The 26,861-nt window shown below is 38.4% G+C and overlaps 1 protein-coding gene across 4 annotated transcripts in view; it reads right to left on the bottom strand.

The window, feature by feature from the left end:
* Positions 1 to 26,861, bottom strand: part of LOC126187198 (broad-complex core protein-like) — a 439,455-nt gene that overhangs the window by 101,002 nt on the left and 311,592 nt on the right. The window lies entirely within an intron of this gene.

Genomic DNA, 26,861 nt, shown 5'->3' with positions numbered 1-26,861 from the left:
GTTAAAATATTTTATATGAAAATACAATTAAAAATATGCTCAGCACCTAACTACCAATTGGTGCAAGACTGAATAAAGCCATAATAAATGTATGTGAAGAACCATTCTCCAATTATACAGCCTTGCAGTTTGCAGCTGTACTGCAATTTCAGTAATAAACTAAAGCCAGTGTATCTGTATTACTTGCTTATGCTTAAATCATCAAAGGCCTTATTATACATATTCTTACAGAGTTTTGTAGAAAATGTAAATGACCTTCAATCACTGCAGTTAACCTGCCAGTTTAATTTATAAGAAAATTTTTCACATTCCCTCTGCCAGCCCCACATCTACTGACTGTGGTACACAACAACAAATAAATATGTCGTTTTCATCCAATATTTTTCTGTCCAGAAACAGCTTAATCATCCTGCTTGCCACAGCTATGAATTTCTGAAGTCATTATACACAAAGAGGATTGTTCTACCTTCACTTCTCCCTATACTACCCAGCATAGGTTTTCTTGCTCATTGCTGTCGATGCTATGTTAAGCTCTAATCTTCCTTTCTGTCCTCTTCACTTCTGGAACATCCTGGCCAAAATTCATGCTCCCGCTGTAGGTATTTTCTTGACAAATGACTTATATTATATCCATTTTGGTTCATAAACACACTTCTATCACTATTCACTCCCACTCACTCATTGATAAAATCAATTGACACAAATTAGATCAGTTTACTGCAAGGAAAAACTGACACCCCTGAATAATAGTCTGAATGTAAAACTGATACCGACTGACAATAAAGGCAAGTTGTACCCTTCTGAAATAACCTTGTGATTCTTATTATCAGTGATTCTTTTCATTTTTTAATGCAGAATCTTGTTACTAGGTAATGCATACTGAAGACACTTCATGTGTCATGTGAATACATATTTTATGTTAAACAATGCAAAATCCAGGATAGAAAATAGCAACCATGTGGAAAGTATAGATCACTACCCACAGTGTGGAGAAGTTGCACAATGGTCCAGTGAAAAAGAATGCTGGGGGTATTAACCTATTGAACTAAGTCTTCCATCAGATGTAGAAAACTCAGAGAGATTCACCCAACTCACACACACACGGCCAGTGTCATCTCTGAGTGCTAGTGCCTGACTGTGACTGCATCTGAGACAAGCAGTAATCTTTGCTGGGGTTACTCGTGGGGGCACAGAAAAGATGTGGGGTGGGGACGGGAAGAAACAGTAGAGTACAGGGATTAGGGGATTACAGCATCAGGTGCAGCTTAGAAAGCATGTATAGCATTGGAGTGGGAGGAGAGAGTGGATAGATGGACGGAGGACAGGGACTTGTGAAGGATGAGGCCACAGGTGTTATTAGAATGTAGGATGTGTTGCATAGAGAGTTCACACCAGCACAGTCCAGAAAAGTTACTGCTGGTGGCAAGAATCCAGATGGCATGGGATGTGAAGGAGCTATTGAAGTCAAATGGACTTTGCTGCATGGCATCCTCAGCAATTGCTTTTCCAGCTATCTCTTAGCCATGATTTGGAGGTTGCCACTCCCATTCTCAGGGTTTCCATTAATTGTTTACAATGACCTATATGGTAATGTCCTTAATGTAGCATCAAATAAGACAAAAGTCATCCCGAATGCTCAAAAGCTAATCCATATTCATATATTGTCAATATGCCCTTGTCAGTTATGACAAGTATTATTCACAGTATATGAAGTAAATGCATAGATAAAAAGTCTTAGGTGTTACAGTACCTGAAGGTTGATGAACTGTTGGTGTAGGATGACTTTTATCTCATTTGACAATACAGTAAGAACTTTGACATGTATGCTGTTGTAAATACTTTATGATACCTGAAGATGATCAGAAGATTGAAACTGATAGCCAATACACAATTACTCTTTCGTCAGTAGTTCTTGGTGATTTTGGAATGTGACATTTTTCAAATACTTATCAGCTATGGAGCATCAGCTGCATGAAATATGTTTTTATTTGCCTTGGAAGTCAAATATGCCACCCTGGTACATCAATGGATGAAATTAAAATTAACATTACATGAATCCTGATTGTCGATTGATGCAGGATCGCTTCTATTTCATTTGACACCACAGTAAGAACATTGCCTCATATGTTGTTATAAATAATTTTATAATAGCTGAATTCAGGATTTGAAACCAGTAATAAATAAAGAATAATTTTGTCTGCAGCTCTTGGTGGTTTTGAAATACAAAGTTTTTCATATATTGATTCAGTTTATAGCTGCCTCTAGTACAACAGGGAACTCTGGCATCCTATGTCACTGCTCTGCCACTCCAACACATAGTTTTCACCAACTCTAAACCCAAAAATTTTTTAATGCAACACTGCTCTTCTGCTCCCCTCTGGACAGGTAGCTGTCCTGACAACATTTACAGACATCAGGGTGGTTTGAATTTGGTGTCAGTAGTGGGAGTGGATACCAAGCCTGGGACTTCTGAAGAGGACACTGGAATTGATGCAGAGGTACTGCAAGAAGCACAGAGGCAGCTAGTACCAAACATGACAGCACTTATGAATGAGCCTCTGGTGCAGGAAAGACTTTGTGACAGATGGAAGACCACTGATCCAGTAGTACTTAAAAAAAAAAAAAAAAAAAAAAAAAAAAAAAAAAAAAAAAGGACCAATGCTCAACTTTGGAAAAATCATTCCAACCAAGATGTGTTAAAGGGGATCCATTGATAGTCCTATCTTTTAGAACATAGTAACAGAGCTTCTTCTTGAACTACTGAAAGCAAGTAAATAATTTACTATAACTGTAGCATATGCAGATAACCTGCCAGATTTCATTCCCAAGCAAAGATGGAGAGGCAATGTAAAGAAGTTTTCCTCCTTGTGCTGAGCAAGTCCTTGCACAACAAGCTGCAGGTTTCAGTAAATAAAACAATGTACATGAGGTGTGTGAGCAAAGTAACGACATTGACAACGCTGCAAGCAATCTGGCAAAGCTTGTTGTTCTACTTGTGTAGACCAGTGTGTTCATCCTTTCCACATTCTCAGCTGCATACAGACATAATGTGGTTTTGAGACTGCCATCAGTGAATTTGAGTTTCTGTTGTGTGTTAGGAAAATGGAACAGTGGAATTTAGAGCAACTTTATGCAATCAATTATTGTATTAAACTTGAGGAATCCTCGAGTGTGACCCTTGAAAAGTTGAAACAGGCCTATGGGAGACATTCTTTAGCAAGAGGACAAGTTTTGTGCTGCCACAAATAATTTTTGGAAGAACAAGAACACGTTGAAGATGAACCTCACTTGGGGAGACTTCAACTTCAAAACCTAATGAAAACATCTCTTCAGAGACCTATCTACATCTGTATTCTGCACGCCACCAAGAGGTGCATGGCTATGGGTACATCCCATTGTACCAGTTATTGGGGTTTGTTCCCATTCACACATGAGTGTGGGAAGGATGACTGCATGAATGCCTCTGTGCATGAGGTACCTATTCTAATTGTATCCTCATGATCCTATGTGAGCAACACATAGGGGATTGTAGTATATTCCTAGAATCATCATTTCTTGTGACAGTTTTTGTCTATCTTCAAGAGTCTTCCAGTTCAGTTCCTTCAGTATCTCTGCCCCTTCATGTTGCACTTCTCTGAATACACACCTGAGCAATTTTTTAGAACCTGTCACACAAGTGATTTGTAAGCAATCTCCTTTGTAGACTGACTGCAGTTCTCCAATATTCTACCAATAAACTGAGTCTACCACCTGCTTTACCCATGACTTTGCATACGTGACCATTCCATTTCATACCCCTACGAAGTGTTCACCCAGGTATTTGTATGAGTGGTTCAATTCTGATGCTACATTTTGTTTTGCTTTGTGAAGTGCACAATTTTACATTTCTGAATATTTAAAGCAAATTGCCAATCTTTGCACCACTTTGAAACCTTATCATGATCCGACTGAATATTTATACAGCTTCTTTAATATTGTAAGTACTTCATTATAGATAGTCGCATCATCTGCAAAAAGTCTTAGGTTAGTACTAATATTGTCTTCAAGGTCATCAATATGCAGTGTGAACAGCAAGAGTCCCAATACACTCCCCTGGGGTACATCTGAAGTTACTTCTACATATGATGATGACCCTCCATCTGAGATAACACGCTGCATCGTCCCTAGCAAAAATTCCTCAATCCAGTCAAAAATTTCACTTGTTCCCCCATATTATCATATTTTTGACAATAGGCATTGATGTTTCCAGCATACATGCTCGTTGACATTGAGGAAGTCATTCTGTTCAGGGTACCTCATTGTGTTTGAGCTCAGAATATGTTCTAAGGTCCTATGACAAATCAATGTCAAAGATATTGGATGGTAGTGTTATGGATCACTTCGGTTTTTCATTTAATGGATCTAACTTGGCCACAAATCCAGTACAGAATGTGACAGGGGTCCCATTGGACCCTGCAGCTTTGTCCAGTTTTAATGATTTCAGCTATTTCCCAACCCCACTGACACTAATACTTATTTAATTCATCTTTTCAGTAGTACAAGGATTAAATTGGGGCAATTCTCCTGAGTCTTTCTTTGTAAAGTAACATATGTAATTTTATTCATCCATGAATCATCTAACAATGATATAGGAGTCATCAAGATAATACAGTGCAAATCAGTGGGCCAAAATATACAACACACAGCATATGTAACATGCTTTAAGAGGATACGATAGGTAACCTATGGGGACAGGACAGGATAGATAGAAACTTACACCTAAAAACAAAATAAAAATAGACGCATATCTACTTACCACATTGTACTATATTTGACAGATACATACACTTTCAGAGCATGGGATTGCTTAGGACGGTTGACTGACACAATAAAGTCGTAAAGTTGATAAATGAGGGATTACAGCCCCAATAAAAAAAATGGGGGAGTTTCCAATATGGCACTGATCAAGTGACACACAGAAGATTAGAACAAGAAAAAAATTCTATTTGTTCTAGACAATCAAGCTTTTAACAGATTCAGTGCTCTCCTTCAGCAAACAGCTTAACTCTTAATGTTTGAAAAATACATATTTTACTATTCTAATGAAATAAAAACTACCTATAGATATCAAATATAGAGATCAGAGGGCACATCTCCATGTATGAAATTTCTAGGCATAAAGACAGATTACAAACTGAGGTGGCACTAACACTGGAAAAAGGTTACTGAGAAGCTTAGTTGCACCTGCTTTGCATTTAGAAATTTGTCTCACTGAGTTGACCTGTAAATTGGATTATTAGCATATTTATATTCAGTAGTGTCCTATGGTATCAACACCTGAAGAAATGTAGCTATGTTCAAAAAAGTATTGTAAAGATGCTTGCAGTAACCATATAATGTAAACTTAATAACGGAACATTTTGCAGAACTTCTTTAGGGACTTGGGATTTTTACATTTATGTCACAATCCATTTACATTTGATGGTATTTGTAATTAATAATAAGAATAATAAGTGTGGTATTGATAGCTAGGATGCCACAACGTAGGTGCACTCTGCTAGGTTGGCACTACAACACCAGCGACAGCACCCTCTAGCCAGTGCTGTGCAGCTCTACGAGCACCGTTCCAGATTCTGCCCAGTTGCTACCGAGCAGACGACCAAGTAACATTGTTTCTATTTCATAGTGGGCAAGCCACTACTTGTAACTTTGTAACTTTATGTACAGCTTTGCACCTACGTGCTCTTCTCAGCCAAAGTTAAGTACATAACTGATACCAACTAACTGACTACAAAGTCATGCTGCACACTCTTGGAATAACCTTGAGACTATGATTATCAGTGATTCTGTTCACTAAATGCTATGCAGCATCTTGTTACTAATATAATTCTTAATTGATACCTCTTTGATGTGTTTGGTGTAGCAGAGCAATGTGGGCTCATTCTATCTGTTATTGTACTGTTCCTGATATTATTTCCTTCTGTATTTGATCTAGTTTTATGAATAGCACATTTATGACTGTTACACAAATTAACTATATTCTAATTCAAGTTGTTGTGGTCTTCAGTCCTGAGATTGGTTTGATGCAGCTCTTCATGCTACTCTATCCTGTGCAAGCTTCTTCATCTCCCAGTACCGACTGCAACCTACATCCTTCTGAATCTGCTTAGTGTATTCATCTCTTGATCTCCCTCTATGATTTTTACCCTCCACGCTGCCCTCCAATACTAAATTGGTGATCCCTTGATGCCTCAGAACATGTCCTACCAACCGATCCCTTCTTCTGGTCAAGTTGTGCCACAAACTTCTCTTCTCCCCAATGCTATTCAATACTTCCTCATTAGTTATGTGATCTACCCATCTAATCTTCAGCATTCTTCTGTAGCACCACATTTCGAAAGCTTCTATTCTCTTCTTGTCCAAACTATTTATCGTCCATGTTTCACTTCCACACATGGCTACACTCCATACAAATACTTTCAGAAATGACTTTCTGACACTTAAATCTATACTCGATGTTAACAAATTTCTCTTCTTCAGAAATGCTTTCCTTGCCATTGCCAGTCTACATTTTATATCCTCTCTACTTTGACCATCATCAGTTATTTTGCTCCCCAAATAGCAAAACTCCATTACTACTTTAAGTGTCTCATTTCCTAATCTAATTCTCTCAGCATCACCCGACTTAATTCGACCACATTCCATTATCCTCGTTTTGCTTTTGTTGATGTTCATCTTATATCCTCCTTTCAAGACACTGTCCATTCCATTCAACTGCTCTTCCAAGTCCTTTGCTGTCTCTGACAGAATTACAATGTCATTGGTGAACCTCAAAGTTTTTATTTCTTCTCCATGGATTTTAATATCTACTCCGAATTTTTCTTTTGTTTCCTTTACTGCTTGCTCAATATACAGATTGAATAACATCGGGGAAAGGCTACAACCCTGTCTTACTCCCTTCCCAACCACTGCTTCCCTTTCATGTCCCTCGACTCTTATAACTGCCATCTGGTTTCTGTACAAATTGTAAATAGCCTTTCGCTCCCTGTATTTTACCCCTGCCACCTTTAGAATTTGAAAGAGAGTATTCCAGTCAACATTGTCAAAAGCTTTCTCTAAGTCTACAAATGCTAGAAACGTAGGTTTGCCTTTCCTAATCTTTCTTCTAAGATAAGTCGTAAGGTCAGTATTGCCTCACATGTTCCAGTGTTTCTACGGAATCCAAACTGATCTTCCCCGAGGTCGGCTTCTACTAGTTTTTCCATTTGTCTGTAAAGAATTCGTGATAGTATTTTGCAGCTGTGGCTTATTAAACTGACTGTTCGGTAATTTTCACATCTGTCAACCCCTGCTTTCTATGGGATTGGCATTATTATATTCTTCTTGAAGTCTGAGGGTATTTCGCCTGTTTCATACATCTTGCTCACCAGATGGTAGAGTTTTGACAGGACTGGCTCTCCCAAGGCCGTCAGTAGTTCCAATGGAATGTTGTCTACTCTGGGGGCCTTGTTCCGACTCAGGTCTTTCAGTGCTCTGTCAAATTCAATTAGGGAATATTAAACTTTTATTGTTCACAGCATCCTGATTGCTGATGCTTATACCCTAATTATTTTATCTAGAAATAGTTTTAATGAGTAAATATCCATAATTTAAGACTCTCTACGAATATATTGTGATAAAATTTGGAGTGAGCTAATGAATAGTTCTGAGTGGAAAGTTGTACCTCACATAAAAATCGTCATGCACACCTTCTCAGTGAACATCTTCCTTTTCCCAGAAACTTCCTACTTCAACAGTTATTTGTAATCAAGATTCTCATCTTCTGGAATTCTTCATTTTTCAGTGGTGCTTATTTCCAAAAGTCAGTCACACTGTTTTGTAGTTGTAATTTTTCTGATTACAAAAATTCCCTCTTGTACTAGGGGAACATATTAGTTTGCTAATTACTTGATCTAAAAAATCCCATATTTTATCGACTTTTGTCAGGAATTGTAAATCCTCACAGACGTATATGTAATATTCACAACATCCATACATATTATAAAAGTGGATGTATGTATGTGTGTATGTTCCACACCTCCTCCTGAACTACAGGACTAAATTCAACAAAACTTGGTATACGTATCCCTTACTGTCATGCAATAATTGCTGTGGGGGTAAGAACCCGCTACCTTTCAGAGTTCAGGGAATATGACACCATAAACAATGAAATGTTCAGGAGATGTGACACCATAAACAATGAGATGCCTGAAAAACTGCCACATCATGCATGACATTTAAATTTCATCTACAGTATCCACATATGTTGTTAAATGAACTTACACAATTATAGCATTGTGCCATGCATAGTTAATAAGATATGACATCATAAACACTGAGATGTGTGAGAAACTGCCACACTGTGCTTGATGTTTAAATTTATTACTTCTTTGCTGCAAACTCTACTCACAACAAATTTTGCACACAGTATCCACATATGCCACTGAATGTACTCATACAAATATACCTCTGTATGACATATAGCTCAAGAGATATCATGCAGTAAACACCAAGATGTATGAAGAAATGCTGCATCATCCATGAAGTTTTAATACATTTATTCCTTACTACTAAGCTACTCGTACTGTTGAGTCAACTTAACGAAATCCTTGACACCTGGAGCACTTTAGACAGCTTTCAACTGCAAAGCTCAAATGGAGGTAGGTGAAAACAATAGCTGTCTATAGAGCTATGAAGAGACAAGGCCACAGAAAAGTTTACAATATCACTTTGTAAAAACACGAAGCAGCTGTGCTCAGTGTACAGAAATTGCCCAGGATACTGTACATCTACATTTGTAAATTATGCATATTTCTCTGTACGACTGTTTCATAATTTCGAAAGTCTTTTCATGAGTACATGAAAATGAAATTTTTTCGATATTATGCTACAAATACAGTTTTTGTTTTGTTTTCTAATAGAAAACCTGCAAAATGTGTACCAGGGCAATGCCTTGTTTGTCATCTAGTAATCACTATAACTTTGCATGTTTCCAGTTACTCTATTAATAGATAATCCAGATTACTCCTTGTAATCCCATATCAACTAATTTTGGTAGCTTTCCTGTCATAAAGTAAAATGCAATGACAAATTTGGAGTTTTATTCATACATACTTCTATAAATGTTGTACTGAAAAATCAGGCAGACCATTTTAAGCCACCAACATGTGAAAAACTAACTGTCAAAGTCACACCATTCCCTATAGCCAATGATTAACACCTAATGGTTGGGCCTAATTGAAAATGTATTGTCGGTCAGCTAAATGATTCCAGGCAACTGTATTATTACTTTGTGACCCTTTCAGCAATTAGTTATGATGATTAATTATGAACTGACAAGCATAATATAAAACTACTCCACCAGAAATATCAACCAGTTGTGTGTCAATATTCTCAAAAATATTTGAATCACTCATGTACATTCAGTTAAGTAATTACTTTGAAAAAAAAAATGCCCTTTTATGCAACAATCAGTATGGATTTTGGCTAGGTAAAAATACCACTGCAGCTGTTCTAGAAATTGTTGACCAAACTTTAACTTCTTTTGAAAACAAGGACGATGGTGTCATCTGTATTATGTGATTCAAGTAAAAGTTTTGACTGCATTCCTTTTAAAATATTACTAACAAAACTGGAGTATTATCATCTACAGAAATCTGCACTGGGAGTAATCTCTTCCTAAATGACCAATAGAAGACAGTTCGTCAGAATTAGAAACAGACATTCCCCCTTAGTAGAAATTGGCAGAGGCATACCACAGGGCTCGGTCCTTGACCCCTTCTTTTTTTATGTGGCTATCAATGACTTGCCCCCATTGTGAATCACAGTCTGTAATCTGTTATGCTGATGGTACAACTTTACGTTCTTTGCACCATGACATCCCAGGCCTTAATAAGAACTCACAACAAACTCTTGACTGCATTGAACTGGTTTGCAGCCAATAAACTTGTCTGTAATCCACAAAAAACTCCAAAGCTTATGTTAGGATTGACTAAGGAGATACAAAATAAATATGTCAAGCTTTTAGGAATTCATATTGATGTGAAACTCAGTTGGGAAGAAAATATTAATAAAGGCTATAAAAAAAGCTCACAAGTGTCCTACCTCATACGGAACTTGAGAGAGATGGTCAGTAATAATTATCTCCAAATTGCATATTTTCAGCTCTTTCAGTCAAACTTCTCATATGGGGACATTCTCCTCCTATAAGCAATATCATACCAAAGTCCAAAAAAAAGTTGTCTGCATATTATGCAAGGCTTGTCCTAAAGAGCACTGTCACCCTCTTTTCACCTGGCTTAAGCTACTAACACTTGTGAAACTGTACATCCATGAATCTCCACTCTTTGTCAAGAACAGCATTAAGGAATGTGTTTTATGGGAAACAATACACAAACATGATATCAGAAATATGGTAAACATTGACACTCTAAGGTACAAGCTAACTATAGCAGTAAACTCCCATAAAATAAATAGTCTCAAAATTTTTAACAAGCTGCCTCTCAGTGCTCGATCTCTGCCATTCAAAAAATTCAAAACAAAATTGTGTGACTGGCTGACAAGAAAACCCATTACACAATATGAAAGAGCTCTATGACATGGACAATATTGACATTAATATTTAAAATTATAGCTTTATATAAGATAGTTAATCTGTACATGAATTGTAAAAGTTAATTGTACTAATTTAAGTACAACTGTAACTTGATGTTATTAAGATATTAAATGATATTATCAAGGAAGTCTATTCTGCTGTATGTAGTCAATGTCAGTGAAAGATTCTGATTCTGATTCAGTATTCTACCAATAAACTCTCTGTGTGAAAATCTAATACATGCAGTGACTCTGGTACTACATTTCTTGATGAAATCGTTGAGTGAATATTTTGCTACTGTTACGATACGTGAAACGTAAGCACTGGTCTGCAATCTGGGAACTATATGAATTCATTACCAAAAGGTGTGCAGCATTCTGTGTGGGGATGAATACTAAAAAGCTATATGTTCACATGAATGGCTACTGTCAAGCTGTGTTCGAGAGATGGGTGGGCCACCCAATTGCCAAGAATGCCTTATAACATGATGTGCTTGACTTCAATAACTGCTTCACAGCTTGTGCCAACTGGATTCTTCCCACTAACAACAAAGTTGTTGAATAACTGGGGTAGGTTAGGGACACAAAATATGCTGAAGTGGTTTCCTGTTGAAAGATTTTCTCCAAACCATTGAGTCGTACAAAATAAAAAAAAAAAAATACAATTGGTTTGTAAGGCATTGTTGTGGTTATGTTTCTGTCAGCAATGAATTTCATGAAGGCTAGCCAAAATTAGTTGTTGTACCAGAAAACATCACTGCTGTGTAGAATAAAATTCAAGAGGGTCAGATTTTGACTTGCACTGTCACATAGGCATCCTTAGGCATTGAAAGGCTACAGTACATTTGATTTTGCATGAACATTTAGCTGTTTAAAACATCTGTTCCTGATGGATTGTACACAGTTATACAACACTTAAACAAGAGACAGAATTTGGGTATATTGATACGAGATTGAAATTTAGCAGAAATCTACTGTTTGGGTGTTTTAAGATTAATTGAAACCAGGAAAAGTGATTCATACATGAAGCACTGCCAAGGAAATGATTGCTCATTTCTGTGGCTACACTGGACATGTCATGATCATTGCCATCAACAACTCATTGATAAAATTAGGAAAAACAACACAAAATGATTCATTTTCTTCAAAATGACAGGGCTACACATAGCATGATATGTCAAACAACTGATTATATGACAGAGGGAAAACATCAGCTTAATTTCTCGTTGCCTGTATTCATCTGATTTATTGCCTAATGACTTCTTTTGTTCTCTTGTACCAAACAAAACAGGCGTGGACAATGGTTTTCACCTCCTAAGGAAGTTGCTGAATTCTTCTTAAACATGTGCTTTTGAGGTACACAACATCAAAGTGGTAAAATGATTCCAGAACTGATTTGACAGCGCGTGAAAATGTATAAATTTAGAAGCAAATATTTTGAGAAATGATAACATAGTTTGTGCTAAAAAATGTTTTTCCTTCATTGTTCATGTATAATTTTAAAAAGGCAACCCTCATGTCTTGACTTGTGTGACACCCCTGAAAGTTCTCCTTCATGATGGAATCTAGGTAACATGACAGATGAGTAGATGAATACATAATATAAAATATAATTCATATTCTAAGCTTACTAAACTGTGTTTTCTTGATTTTGGTAACTGCTCTTTTTGATGTCACTCTTACTGTAAATATTTGGGTTAGTAACCTAATTGTTAAACAATAAACACAACACTGTGGAGGTTAACTTGAAATCTGCAGTGCCTAGACTGCTCAGCTAATCCCGCACAGCCAGTCATTACTGAGAATAGTTGAATTTTGTTAAAGAAAAGAAAAGACACTTACTTATACACTTACTTATTCACTTACTTTCGTGAGGTCCGGATGGTGGACTTGTTAGAGCTTTCTAGATTGTCTTTGTTATAAAGTATGTAAGAATATCTGTCGGACCAGTGATTGTTGGGCTTACAAAAAAATGAATCATTTATATGGTGTCTTGTTTGTGGAAGCGAAAATACAGTGAGATTGGTTTAAAAGTATCCTGAGTGTATGGAGTTATTTTAAGAGCATAAAAAATTTCTCCAAAACGGCATCTTATCTTCGGAGAAGAAGTTGGGCAGACAATCACAGCCGGATATCCTGAAAAGAAGAGCGGCGAAGCACCTACAAGTAAGTCCAATGATAAAGGGGACACGTGAGTCTTGCTCACCATCACCACATTGCTTCCTCTAGTCGCCAGAAACCTGACAGAACATGGTGACCAAAGTGATCAGGATTCGAAAAGGAGGAATTATTTTGGAGTAAATTGAGACAAGAAAAACTGAGAGTTGCCATAGCAATCCTTAATAACAAGATGGAGAAATTGGTTCGTAGGATTTGATTAAGAAGATTTGGGTGTGGGAAGGAAGCAATCCTCACACACGCAGTAACCAGCCAATGATGACGCAGTAACCAGCCTATGTCGACGCAGTAACCAGCCACTGCCGCTGTCGATGACACAGTAACCCACCACCATTTCAGTTGCTGACTTCATGCCCGCCGATATCGTGACCAACGTTCGATGCTACCGCCACCCGTGTTATTCACTGATGTCGATTCTACACCTCACTGATGCAGCTTAGAACTCTTAGAACTTAGAGCTCACCTGTGAGCTAAAGACAATAACTATTTGAATGTAAAGTAGTGTGGTTATTATTCACAGAGGTGATTTTTTTAATGCTCACAAGGTCAAAAAAAGAATAAAAATATGGAGCTGGAACAACAACCTACAGAAACTTCTGAACCTGTCATGGCCATAAGAATTAGTAGAGAGATCCCAGATTGGACTAAATTAGCAAATTTAATAACTGCTCAAATTTCCTCTCTAAGTGAAAAATTAGATGCAGATTCAGCTTCTTTAAGACAAGAACTAAATGCTCAAAATGCTTCATTAAGGGAAAAAGTAGAGGGACAAAGTGTAGCTGCAACTGCTCAAATTGACTCCTTGAGAAGTGAAATAAGTACAACTTCAATTGAAAAACTAGAACTAAATTCTAAATTTCAAGTGTTAAAAGATAAAGTGGAAAATTTATGAGTAGATTTAACAAATGAATTAAGTAATACTTTAACTATACAAATATATCAAATGTTTACGGACTTTAACCAAAAGTAGGATGATCAATTTCAGCAGTTGACCCAGAAATTAAAATCTGATATTGATGACAAGTGTAACAATATAGACTCTGAATTTAACGAAAAATTAGGATCCTTTCAAAATGTATGTAATATTACATTCAATGCAGTGAAACGAAGACTACATAACTTAAAAGATAGCATAAAAAGACAGGATAAACTGATCCCTATTGTCCAATTGCAAATTGCAGGGGTCAACATTCGAGTACATGATGTGGAGAGAAATTTTAAGGAAAAGCTAGCAACCTCAGACAGGATAAATATAAGCGGTCTGGCGGAACAGGTAGAGGAGTTGATCGATTGAGAAGTTACCAAGAGTATAATATCCGGAAACGTTTCGACTGTTGCTTTTTCCAAACTTAACAATAATAACAGTGTTAGAGATGACTCATGGAAAGAATTCAAACTTGTCCAGGACAGATTAGAACATAGAATAACTTTACTTCATCTACATGTACATGATTACTCCGCAATTCACATTTAAGTGCTTGGCAGAGGGTTCATCAAACCACAATCGTTCTCTCTCTCTACCATTCCACTCCCGAACAGCGTGCGGGAAAAACGAACACCTAAAACTTTCTGTTTGAGCTCTGATTTCTCTTATTTTATTTTGATGCTCATTCCTACCTATGTAGGTTGGGCTCAACAAAATATTTCCGCTTTCGGAAGAGAAAGTTGGTGACTGAAATTTCGTAAATAGATCTCGCCGCGACGAAAAACGTCTTTGCTTTAATGACTTCCATCCCAACTCGCGTACCATATCTGCCACACTCTCTCCCCTATTATGTGATAATACAAAATGAGCTGCCCTTTTTTGCACCTTTTCGATGTCCTCCGTCAATCCCACCTGGTATGGATCCCACACCGCGCAACAATATTGTAACAGAGGACGAACGAGTGTAGTGTAAGCTGTCTCTTTAGTGGACTTGTTGCATCTTCTAAGTGTCCTGCCAATGAAACACAACCTTTGGCTCGCCTTCCCCACAATATTATCTATGTGGTCTTTCCAACTGAAGTTGTTCGTAATTTTTACACCCAGGTACTTAGTTGAATTGACAGCCTTGAGAATTGTACTGTGTATCGAGTAATCGAATTCCAACGGATTTCTTTTGGAACTCATGTGGATCACCTCACACTTTTTGTTATTTAGCGTCAACTGCCACCTGCCACACCATACAGCAATCTTTTCTAAATCGCTTTGCAACTGATACTGGTCTTCAGATGACCTTACTAGACGGTAAATTACAACATCATCTGCGAACAACCTAAGAGAACTGCTCAGATTGTCACCCAGGTCATTTATATAGATCAGGAACAGCAGAGGTCCCAGGACGCTTCCCTGGGGAACACCTGATATCACTTCAGTTTTACTTGATGATTTGCCGTCTATTACTACGAACGCCAACCTTCCTGACAGGAAATCACGAGTTCAGTCCCACAACTGAGACGATACCCCGTAGGCCCGCAGCTTGATTAGAAGTCGCTTGTGAGGAACGGTGTCAAAAGCTTTCCGGAAATCTAGAAATACAGAATCAACTTGAGACCCCCTATCGATAGTGGCCATTACTTCGTGCGAATAAAGAACTAGCTGCGTTGCACAAGAACGATGTTTTCTGAAACCATGCTGATTATGTATCAATAGATCATTCCCTTCGAGGTGATTCATAATGTTTGAAGACAGTATATGCTCCAAAACCCTACTGCAAACTGACGTCAATGATATAGGTCTGTAGTTCGATGGATTACTCCTACTACCCTTCTTAAATACTGGTACGACCTGCGAAATTTTCCAATCTGTAGGTACAGATCTATCAGTGAGCGAGCGGTTGTATATGATTACTAAGTAGGGAGCTATTGTATCAGCGTAATCTGAAAGGAACCTAATCGGTATACAATCTGGACCTGAAGACTTGCCCATATCAAGCGATTTGAGTTGCTTCGCAACACCTAAGGTATCTACTTCTAAGAAACTCATGCCAGCAGCTGTTCATGTTTCAAATTCTGGAATATTCCATTCGCTTTCCCTGGTGAAGGAATTTCGGAAAACTGCGTTCAATAACTCCGCTTTAGCGGCACAGTTGTCGGTAACAGTACCATCGGCACTGCGCAGCGAAGGTATTGACTGCGTCTTGCCGCTTGTGTACTTTACATATGACCAGAATTTCTTCAGATTTTCTACCAAATTTCGAGACAATGTTTCATTGTGGAACCTATTAAAGGCATCTCGCACTGAAGTCCGTGCCAAATTTCGCGCGTCTGTAAATTTTAGCCAATCTTCGGGATTTTGCGTTCTTCCGAACTTTGCATGCTTTTTCCGTTGCCTCTGCAACAGCATTCAGACCTGTTTTGTGTACCATGGGGGATCAGTTCCATCTCTTACCAGTTTATGAGGTATGAATTTCTCAATTGCTGTTGCTACTATATCTTTGGATTTGAGCCACATCTTTTCTACGTTTGCATAGTCAGTTCGGAAGGAATGGAGATTGTCTCTTAGGAAGGCTTCTAGTGACACTTTATCTGCTTTTTTAAATAAAATTATTTTGTGTTTGTTTCTGGTGGATTTGGAAGAAACTGTATTGAGCCTAGCTACAACGGCCTTGTGATCACTAATCCCTGTATCAGTCATGATGCTCTCTATTAGCTCTGGATTGTTTGTGGCTAAGAGGTCAAGTGTGTTCTCGCAACCATTTACAATTTGCGTGGGTTCGTGGACTAACTGCTCGAAATAATTTTCGGAGAAAGCATTTAGGACAATCTCGGAAAATGTTTTCTGCCTACCACCGGTTCTGAACAAGTATTTTTGCCAACATATCGAGGGAAGGTTGAAGTCCCCACCACCTATAACCGTATGAGTGGGGTATTTATTTGTTACGAGACTCAAATTTTCTCTGAACTGTTCAGCAACTATATCATCAGAGTCTGGGGGTTGGTAGAAGGAGCCAATTATTAACTTAGTTCGGCTGTTAAGTATAACCTCCACTCATACCAATTCGCACGGAGTATCTACTTCAACTTCACTATAAGATAAACCGCTACTGACAGAACACTCCACCACCAATTCTGCCTAATCTATCTTTCCTGAGCACCATCTGAGACTTCGTAAAAATTTCTGCAGAACTTATTTCAGGCTTTAGCCAGCTTTCTGTACCTATAAAGATTTCAGCTTCTGTGCTTTCTATTAGCGCTTGAAGCTCAGGGACCTTCCCAGCACAACTACAACAATTTACAACTACAATTCCAATTGTTCTTTGATCCAATCATGTCCTGTATTTGCCATGCACCCTTTGAGATTGTAACCCACCCCGTACTTTCCCTTCTAACCTAAAAAAACCGTCCAGTCCACGCCACACAGCGTCCGCTACCCGTCATGCCCCGTCATGTTACATAGTGAAAGGGTAATTGTTTTGCTGTGGGGAGACTTTCACACAAAATTTAACGAGAAGTTAATATCAGATCCATGGGATCCGGGCAGAGTCACATCGATTCCCCAGGGATGTTAATTTTCTGTATTAATGGGTGGAGCAACGACTGTCGGATCCCAAGCTGGGTTCGGTGTTACTTCCATATTCGTTTTCCCATCCGAATTCTCTTCAAGTCTTATAGAGGGTGTTTATAAATGAATATTGAGGTATTAATGCTTTATAATATTTATTACATTAAACTTACAGTTATAAATGATATGTCAAATGAAACAGCAACTGAAACAGTTGTGTTTGACACCAGTGCGCATGTGCAGCGCACAATGTTTCTTCCGCAATCCATTGTACCCAAGCATTGGATAGGCCGCAAGAAGCCCAATGACAGGGATTGCTTTGCATGACCTCCACATTCAGCCAACCTAATGCCATGCAATTTTTTCCTTTGGGGCTTCATCAAGGATCGTGTGCATGTGCCTTCGCTACCAGCAGACCTCCCTGAATTAAGAAACCAGATTGAAGCAGCTGTTGCTAGAATCACTGTAGACACACTTATCAATGTTTGGGAAGAACTCGACTATAGACTTGATGTGTGCTGTGTGACAAATGGTGCTCACATTGAACATTTATAAGGTTCTTGGTAAAACTGTTTAAGTTGCTCTTTCGTGTGACATATCATTTATAATGTATGTTTAATATACTAAAGCATTTATAAACACCCTGTACCATCCTGTATTCTGTTCTCATCCTCTTTTACTGTCATATAGTTTAGTACTTCAGCATACTCGTCTTGATGTGGCAGACAAGCAAGAGTTGCAGCAAATCACTGATATCAAGGTCTTACTGCTTCTTGTGGAGGTAGCAGTAAGTGATCTTGTCATTATATGCAGTCTTACTTGTTTTACGAGCACTAGAATCCCCAGTTATATAATCACCTTGATGGATTTGTTGCTATATTGAGTCAAGACTGAAGCATTAGGTAATGCATCATAATATGTAAGTCAAATGCATGCTCCACTTCAATCTCGACGTAAAAATGAATTGACAGCATGCTCTGCTTTAGTCATCAAGGATCTCGAATCCGATCATAGTTAGGTTTTATTTTCACCGAAAGTAGTCTTTGAACATAATTCTTCACCAGTTTTCCATACGAACCTGTGTGCAGAGGTATTCATGGATGGCAATGGGAAAGAAAATAATTATACCCGCTGGAACATTTTATGACGTCCTCCTCAGTTATTCCAGGGGCGCCACTGCGGTCTTCATGACTTGTCCTGGGGTCTCGATTGTAGTGTTGACAGCAGCCGATGCAGGCTCCATGGATTGTTAGGTCATATTTTTGCCTAACCAGCCAGTCTCTCCCGTCATCTGTGTATAGTTAGGTCATATTTTTGCCTAGCCAACTAATGTATAGTTAGGTCTGATTCGGGCCTAAACTAATAGAGGATACGATGTAATATGAACATTTGTATATTTGTGATAATATGAAAATTACTACTGAATATTTTATACCCTTTGTGAGAAATGATGTGAATGATACGATACAATGTAATATGAATAATTATATATTTGTGATGATATGATACGTAGTTTTCCACTTACTACTGAATATTTTATACCTTTTGTGAGATGTGATGTGAATGGGGAGAGTTTATATAAATTTTGAAAGAGGTGAGTAGTGTAGGCACAAACATGACTAACAGTACACACACACCCCATGTTTCAGACAACCCTCACAGACAAGTGTGACTGATTGTTCACCATTTACCATTCCATAGGAGTTGCTAAGATATTTCTTTGAGGACTTCAAAGGCAAAGGTGAGAATGTCCATTCTGCAGGAGACGTTTAACATCATACCTCCTCTGGCTTCTCACTCAAGTACCGACGAAGTAGGGATCCTGGGGAAGGAGGGGTGAGAAGGGCTTCCTGTCTTTGGGGCTATCTTCTTTCACTTCTTCAATCTTAGCAACCATTTCTATCTTTTACTTTCTTACTTCTCATCTGAGTACCAGTCTATCTTTCCCTCTTTCCACATGCATACACTTCTATCGCTGAGTCCTTCTTAATTTCTGTGGTTTTGTATAATCTTCAATTTATTTTACATAAGCAGGCCAAAGAATCGAGCTAAACGACTACCCATACATATACACACAATGAAACGCAAAGACCCAAACAGAAAAGACAATGTGAGAACCGTCATGTGTTGGAGGGGGAAAATTGTGCACATAACGATGGGTATGCGTACATGGTTATGTGAGGTGACAGTTCCACATCACATACAGGTATGTACAGGGATATATTTATATATGTAAGAACTATGAGTATTCATGGTTGTTATGACGGTATACATTGTGGTTCATTATGCTACATCATATACCTTAGTGTACAGAAATATATTCAGATCTGATGTCAGTCTAACAACTATTCTGACAGTATATATATCTATATATATATGAATATAATAGAGGGAAACATTCCACGTGGGAAAAATATATCTAAAAAGAAAGATGGTGAGACTTACCAAACAAAAGCGCTGGCAGGTCGATAGACACACAAACAAACACAAACATACACACAAAATTCTAGCTTTCGCAACCAATGGTTGCCTCGTCAGGAAAGAGGGAAGGAGAGGGAAAGACAAAAGGATTTGGGTTTTAAGGGAGAGGGTAAGGAGTCATTCCAATCCCGGGAGTGGAAAGACTTACCTTAGGGGGAAAAAAGGACAGGCATACACTCGCACACACACACATATCCATCCGCATATACACAGACACAAGGTACCAATACAACAATATACAGTTTATACATGTGATTTTGTAAATTATTTAGTAACTGTATACAAACGAAATAACCATTCCTGTAAACTTGCTCATGTTACATGCTTGCATACACAAAACCGAAGTACAAATTGAAATAATTGACATGACGAGCTTGTCATAATAATTGATATTTAAAGTTTGAGACACAGCTCATTATGCTTCAGTTAAATATAACGTAACAGCTTGTAGATGACTGCAGAAAGTTTGTAATGTTGTCGAATTGGTATTGTAGCCTAGACATAATTTGTGTGTTGTGTATCTATCGTTGTATTGGTGTTGACTGGTAGTAATCTGTAGTGTTTGACCATGTCAAAGAAGTTTTATAGATTGAGAGCTAACATAGAGGATGCGAATGTAGATGTGACTAAGGAGGAGGGAACAGAGATGGATGATAATACAGCAGAATATTATTTCCTGAGCAGATGAATGGGACAGGAGAATTAGAAGCACTGAATGCAACCGAAACAGACTCATGGTTTGTGACTGAAACGACTGAAAGTACCAATGTTGGAATGTTGATACCCAATAGTGATTCCACTGTACGACCTAGCACAAAGAGCAAACCTACAAATGAAGTGGGGTGGATGTTCTGTTTGATTTTTTGATTAAATTTAAAGAGGACATATTACAGGCTAATAAAGAATGGGATCAAAATGATTGAGAATTTAAAGGGGAAATCAAACAGGTGATTAAATCAGTATAGGTTCAAAATAAGGAAAGAGATGATAGGCTGGCTAAGAACTCGAGAAACTGAGATGGGGCTTAAAGTCAGCAAGAAGTAAACATGATACATTACAGGGATCAGTAAATACTTTAGCAAAGTATGTGAAAGAGATACATAAAGAGCAGTCTACCATGTTGGATGGAAAAGATAATCTATTGATCAAAGTAGAAGACCTACAGGTAACAAGCCAAGAGTATATTGATGATTATTTAATTGGTCAGATGAAAAAGATTGAGAAAGAAATGTCTAAGTGGATAGGGACCAAATCAGAGGAGGCACGATCTGAAGTACAGAGTTCTGTAGAGTCAGTTAATAAATTGATCAAGCAGGAATCATCAATACCTAGAAACACCAAAATCACAGAACAATTTAAAGCCAAGTTCCAGAATATTAAAGAAAAGGTTATCTCAGAAGTTCCCACCTGGCAGAGTCAAGTTAACAACTAATTATCATGTATGAAGGCGAGTCAGCTGAGATAAAATCGCTGGATACATTGTCCAGTCAATGTTCACTGATCAATCCAGAGTTTAAGAAAAAGAGATGGCACAATTGTCAGGAGAAAATGGTTAGCAATAGCAAATGTTCAGATTATGGGAATTGACATTTTGACAGACGAAGTGCAACTTCATCAGCAAAGGTCAAAAATAGTATATATTTAAAGCCAGGCAATTCCATACGTTTTCAACAAAGAAAAATTCTGTTCACCTTATGGTGTTCATAAAAAGTTTTCCAAATGTGTTTCATAAATCCTTGTTTTGTAAATCCTTAAACGAGCAGAACAAAATTCAGTTTATAGTGTCAAAAACTGGTGGTGAAGTCTCGTTATGAGTTAGAAAAACAATTTATTCTGAAATGCTGGTCGAAGAGTAAACGAAATAGGCTTAGAAATGAGATTTACAGTCCAGAATTTTACAACCTGGAAAAGGACACAGTTCAAAAGTATTTCAAAAGGTACATAAATACGACCTGGTATTCAGATGAACCCATCATCTAAAGGGAGGTTTTAAGAATTCTGAAAGGGAAATTACCAAGACACCTATAAGAGGAACTAATGAATGTACCCGATGATGACTTAGATCAATTCCTGTCAGTAGTAGACTTGCTAGATGTAATCCAAGAGGATGCTTGGCAGTTCAGAAATCAAAACATATAATGCGAATCTGTACAATGTATACCACGGTAACTGTTGCAATGAAAACCTTCACAATAGAAAATCGCAGTATAAGAGGGTAGTATGGCGGTGGAAAATGGTGGAGCTGGAGAGGACATGAAAAACCGCATTAAAAAGGCAAATGCTGCCTTCATACAATTATATCCAATATGGAAAAATAGAAATATCACGTACAAAACAAAAATCCGTATTTTTAATACAAATGTGAAGGCTGTCCTTCTGTACACCAGTGAAAGCTGGAAAATGGATAAAAAGATAACATCCCAGTTACAAAGCTTCATAAATAGATGTCTTCGACACATCATAAATATCTGGTGGCCAGAAAAAATATGTAATGAGGAGCTCTGGGGAATAACAAACCAGATACCTATAGAAGACCAGATACGAGAGAGAAAGTGGGGATGGTTGGGGCACACCTTAAGAAAACCAGATGGAGCCATCGAGAAAAAAAGCATTGGAATGGAATCCCCAGGGAACAAGGAAGAGAGGAAAACCAAGGGGAACATGGAAGAAGACAGTGGAAGGGGAAGCAAAAAGAGTTGGCAAGACCTGGGCAGAATTGAGGCAAATGGCCAAAGACAGAGACGGATGGCGAGTTCTCCTGGATGCCCTATGCCCCCATAGGGGCCAAAGGAATTAAGTCAAGTAAGTCAATTGGAGCACACTGAATACCCTAGAAAACTGGTTCCAGTTAAATGGGTTGAAACTGAACATTGCAAAAACCTACATGGTAAATTTCCAAACCAAACACTGAAAACATGTAGAGCTTAAAATACAATGCAATAACCAAATTATGGAAGAAGTTGACACAGTCAAATTCCTAGGACTAAATATGGACAAGAACTTGAACTGGAACATGCATATTGACTCCTTATCAAACAAAATAAGCACTTTTGCATTTGCAATGCAGATACTTGCAAATTCTCCCGACATGAGTACACAAAAAATAGCATACCATAGTTATTTTGAAACTGCCATTAGGTATGGTATAATTTTCTGGGGAAGTTCAAGTAGAGTATCTCGTATACTGAAACTTCAGAAAAAAATTATCAGATACATGTGTACTGCACAGAAAACAGAATCTTGTCACCCATTATTTCGACAACTGCAAATCCTAACTGTACCCTCCATATACATTTATGTAATTATCATCTTCCTACACAGCAGGCAAAAATTATTTGAGGTAAATCATTTTAACCACACATACAACACAAGAAATAAAAATAATTTTATGCTTCCTACACACAAACTGAAATTATATGAACGGGCTCCACAGTATGTGGGGATGACAATATATAACAAATTAATGGGCAAAAATATATTTAATGTTAAGCCAGAGATCCTAAAAATAAGGTTACATAAGATTCTGGAGGAGAAATGCTACTCTTCGACAGAACAATTTTTAGAGGAGGACATGATAATTTGAGCTAGGGTAATTTAGTGTTGGACTTTTAGATACTATTTTTATTATTGTTATTATTATTATCTCTGCCTTTTGTGTATATAAAACAAAATTGTATTATTATTATTATGCTGTATGTAAACATCAGCTTTCTATGTTTATGGTAAATTCTACCAAACTTTTGACATGTCTTCTGTACCTGAATCAAATGATTTTGACTATGTGTTATGAGACTAATAATTCACCATTCATTTGAGAAACAGAGGGTCCAATCCACATGATCACCACCCAGGTAATGACAGTGCTATGCACAGTAATAATAGTAATATGTATTATGGACAGAGACCAAACATCAGTGATAGCAGTTCATTCAACTACACACAGAGGCAAACATATAAAGGTCATAATATGTCAATAAAGAATAATAACATGACACATGTCCGATGGGGTAACCCACCGGCCATTCCATGGACAGCATCTGCAAACATAAGAGAGACATCAGGGCAATACATGCCAACTGAAATGATAAACAAAACTGAAAATAGTCCGTGAAATCAAGACTATGACTGGGTGGCTCAGAATCATGAAGTACAAGTGGTAGTTGTAGAGGAAGGGTATAATGACTGGACAACTGAATCAATAACCAAGAGCCAGCCTCTTTACACCTTCCAGAGGTGGCTGGTCCTAAAAAGGAAGGCAAAACATCATGAGAAGTAAGAGGGCTTAGATAAAACAATGGGATGGACATTCCAGAAGAATTAGTAGAAAATCCCAGTGGATGTAGAATAAAAACTACTGAAATGATACAGGCAATGGCCAAAGTTTTAATAAATAATGAACCTGTAAATAACCTGCTCGATACTGGAGCACCTTTTTAGTGTGATGAGCAATAGTCTGTTTAAACAATTGAATAGTAAGCAAAAATTGCCTGTGTTGTCAGTTTCAAACTGTACGCTGTCAGGTACACTGAGTGCTCATTCCATTCCTGTGAAGTCTCAGGTGCAAGTAGAAGTAGTTGCACAAGGGAAAGGCTGTTAAGCATGTTATTGTTAGCTCCTGCATTATCTTATCCATGCATCTGGGGCTGGGATTCTCTAAGGGACAAAAATTCAGTAATTGACATCTTAAAAGGGATATGCACCCTAGCCAATGATGGAAAAATTAATGTTTTGAACTTGATGAGGAAATTGGAATTTCACGGAAGATTCTGCCAGAGAATAAAGATTAATTATTTAGGTGCTAACATATTGTATTTAACTGACAATTGTGAACTAAGTGGTTTATCAACAGGCAACTCATCGTACATTGAAAAAACGTTATCCAAAATAAAAGTTGAATCTGAATACTTAACTGAGGTACAGTGGAATGAATTAGCTAGCCTGTTAAAGGAATATTTGGAAGTGTTTGATCAGAAAACTGGTGTGATTAAGGATTATGTTTATGAGATGAATGTCTATCCACATCAAATTTATTGTAAAGCCTCGTACTCCATTACCGTTGAAATGATGTGGGTCTGAATTCAGAGAATATGTGGTTCTGGAGGTGACAATAAAACACAATAAAATAGCAAAACAAACAGACAGGCACCTGAGTAATGTAATGCAATAAAAATAGTTACAAAGCAATCAGCACTGGAATGTGGGATAGAAGGGAGCCATTAGCCATACAAACTATGGAAAGTTCAGGATGGAATAACAACAGTAGGGAAAGAACAGATTGCTACTCATCACATAGAGGATGCATTGAGGCACAGACAGACACAATGAAAATGAATGGTAGAAATATTCCAGACTGCAGACAAAATCCTTCTTCAGAGGTAGAAAACACTCACGCCACAGTCTGGGCAAGAGCAGCCACTCAGTGCGTGTGAAAACCAATGCTGCTAAGGGTGGATCAGTGATTCGGCTTGCCAAATGTGCCAATCTGGAGCACCAAAAGAAGAGACAAGAAGAAGATGATGGTATGCCTACCCTGCCTCTGTACATTCAGTGCAGAGACACCGCATGGACAGTGCTGTATGATGTCATCACCTGCTGCTGCAAGCAAGAGGTGGGTTTTACTGCCATAGGTAACACCACTATTGAGCTCAGGCGTGCTCTGTGACAACCTACATCATGGAGGAAATACCTCCAGTGAAGAAGAAAGCACCCAAGTCATGTGAGAAGCAAACCAGATTGCTCCTCAGGGTGATGACCTGGGTTCTAGACAAGGTTGCAGTCAAAGAAGGACAGTGACGGGCAGCATTTGTTGATGCGGCAGTGAAACTGCATAAACAGACTGACCACAAGAAGCCACCGCTATTCATTGTTGCCATGCACGAAGTCGACAATGCATATTACATCTTTGAGCTGCGGAAGCTACTAGGCTTCCCTGCCAAGTTCGAAGCCCTTCTGCCTGACCTGGACATGAAACCACTGTGTTTCAGGTGCCAAGAAGTCGGGCAAACCACCAAATACTGCCATAACCATGGAAAGTGTGTCAAGTGCTCCAGAGAACACAACAGTTGGGCTTGCGGCAGGAGCAAGCAAGATATTGTGACATGCATTCAATGAGAGGGGGCCCATGTTGCCAACTTGCGGGGCTGGCACTGCCTTGGCAATTTTTTCCCTCTGCCCTTGAAACCACTACCTTTGATTTGCTTTTCATCCACTATCTATCTCCTCAATGTGACCATATTAGTGGGTAACCTTACTGAGGTGTAACAAATAGGAGGTGACAGTAGAGCTTTTGAGATGGTAGCCACATTGGTGTGGGTGTCGAGGGGCTTCCCCTAAAAAACACCCTCCTGCTCATCACTGTTGATGCTAACTCCCTATACAGTGCTGTGACCTTGTCACTATTGCACTGTTGAGCACAACCTTTCTCCTCACCCAACTTATTCCATTCCTACAACTTCCTTCCTGGACACCATGACTTCTACCCATAATTATTTCTCCTACGAAAGCATTGCCTACAAACATGGTACACCAATGGGCATCTGCAAGGAACCATTCTGTGCTAACCTATTCATGGCCCATCCAGAAGAATTGTTCCAAACCACCCAGAATCCCAAACCCCACATCTCGTTCAGTTTCACTGATGACATGTTCGTGACCTGGACTGAGTGTGAGGACACCCTATCCACATTCCTCCAGAACCTCAGCACCTTCTCCCCCCTTCACTTGACCTGATCCTCCACAACCCAACAAGTCACCTTCATCGACTTCAACCTCCACATCAAAGATGGCTACATCAATACTTCCGTCTGCATCAAAAGTACTCAACCTTACTCCACTTTGACAGCTGAAATTAGTCCACATCAGTAAGTCTCTTCCACACAGTCTGCTCCAAATATGCCAAGGGTCTCACTGAGGCCTTTAGAAACAGAAATTACTTTCAAAATCTTGTCCAGAAACAGATCTCCCACGTCTTGACTTTCCAGTCACCCACCGTCCACACATATCCACCATTCCGCCATGAAAGTGCATTCCTCTCATGACTCAGTACTACTCAGGACTGGAGCAACTGAATGATATTCCCCGTCAGTGTTTTGATTACCTCTCATAATAT

The sequence above is a fragment of the Schistocerca cancellata genome, chromosome 1, assembly GCF_023864275.1.
Source record: "Schistocerca cancellata isolate TAMUIC-IGC-003103 chromosome 1, iqSchCanc2.1, whole genome shotgun sequence".
Lineage (NCBI taxonomy): Eukaryota > Metazoa > Arthropoda > Insecta > Orthoptera > Acrididae > Schistocerca > Schistocerca cancellata.
Note: the sequence above shows the minus strand (reverse complement) of the source record. Positions and strands in the feature narration are given on the sequence as shown.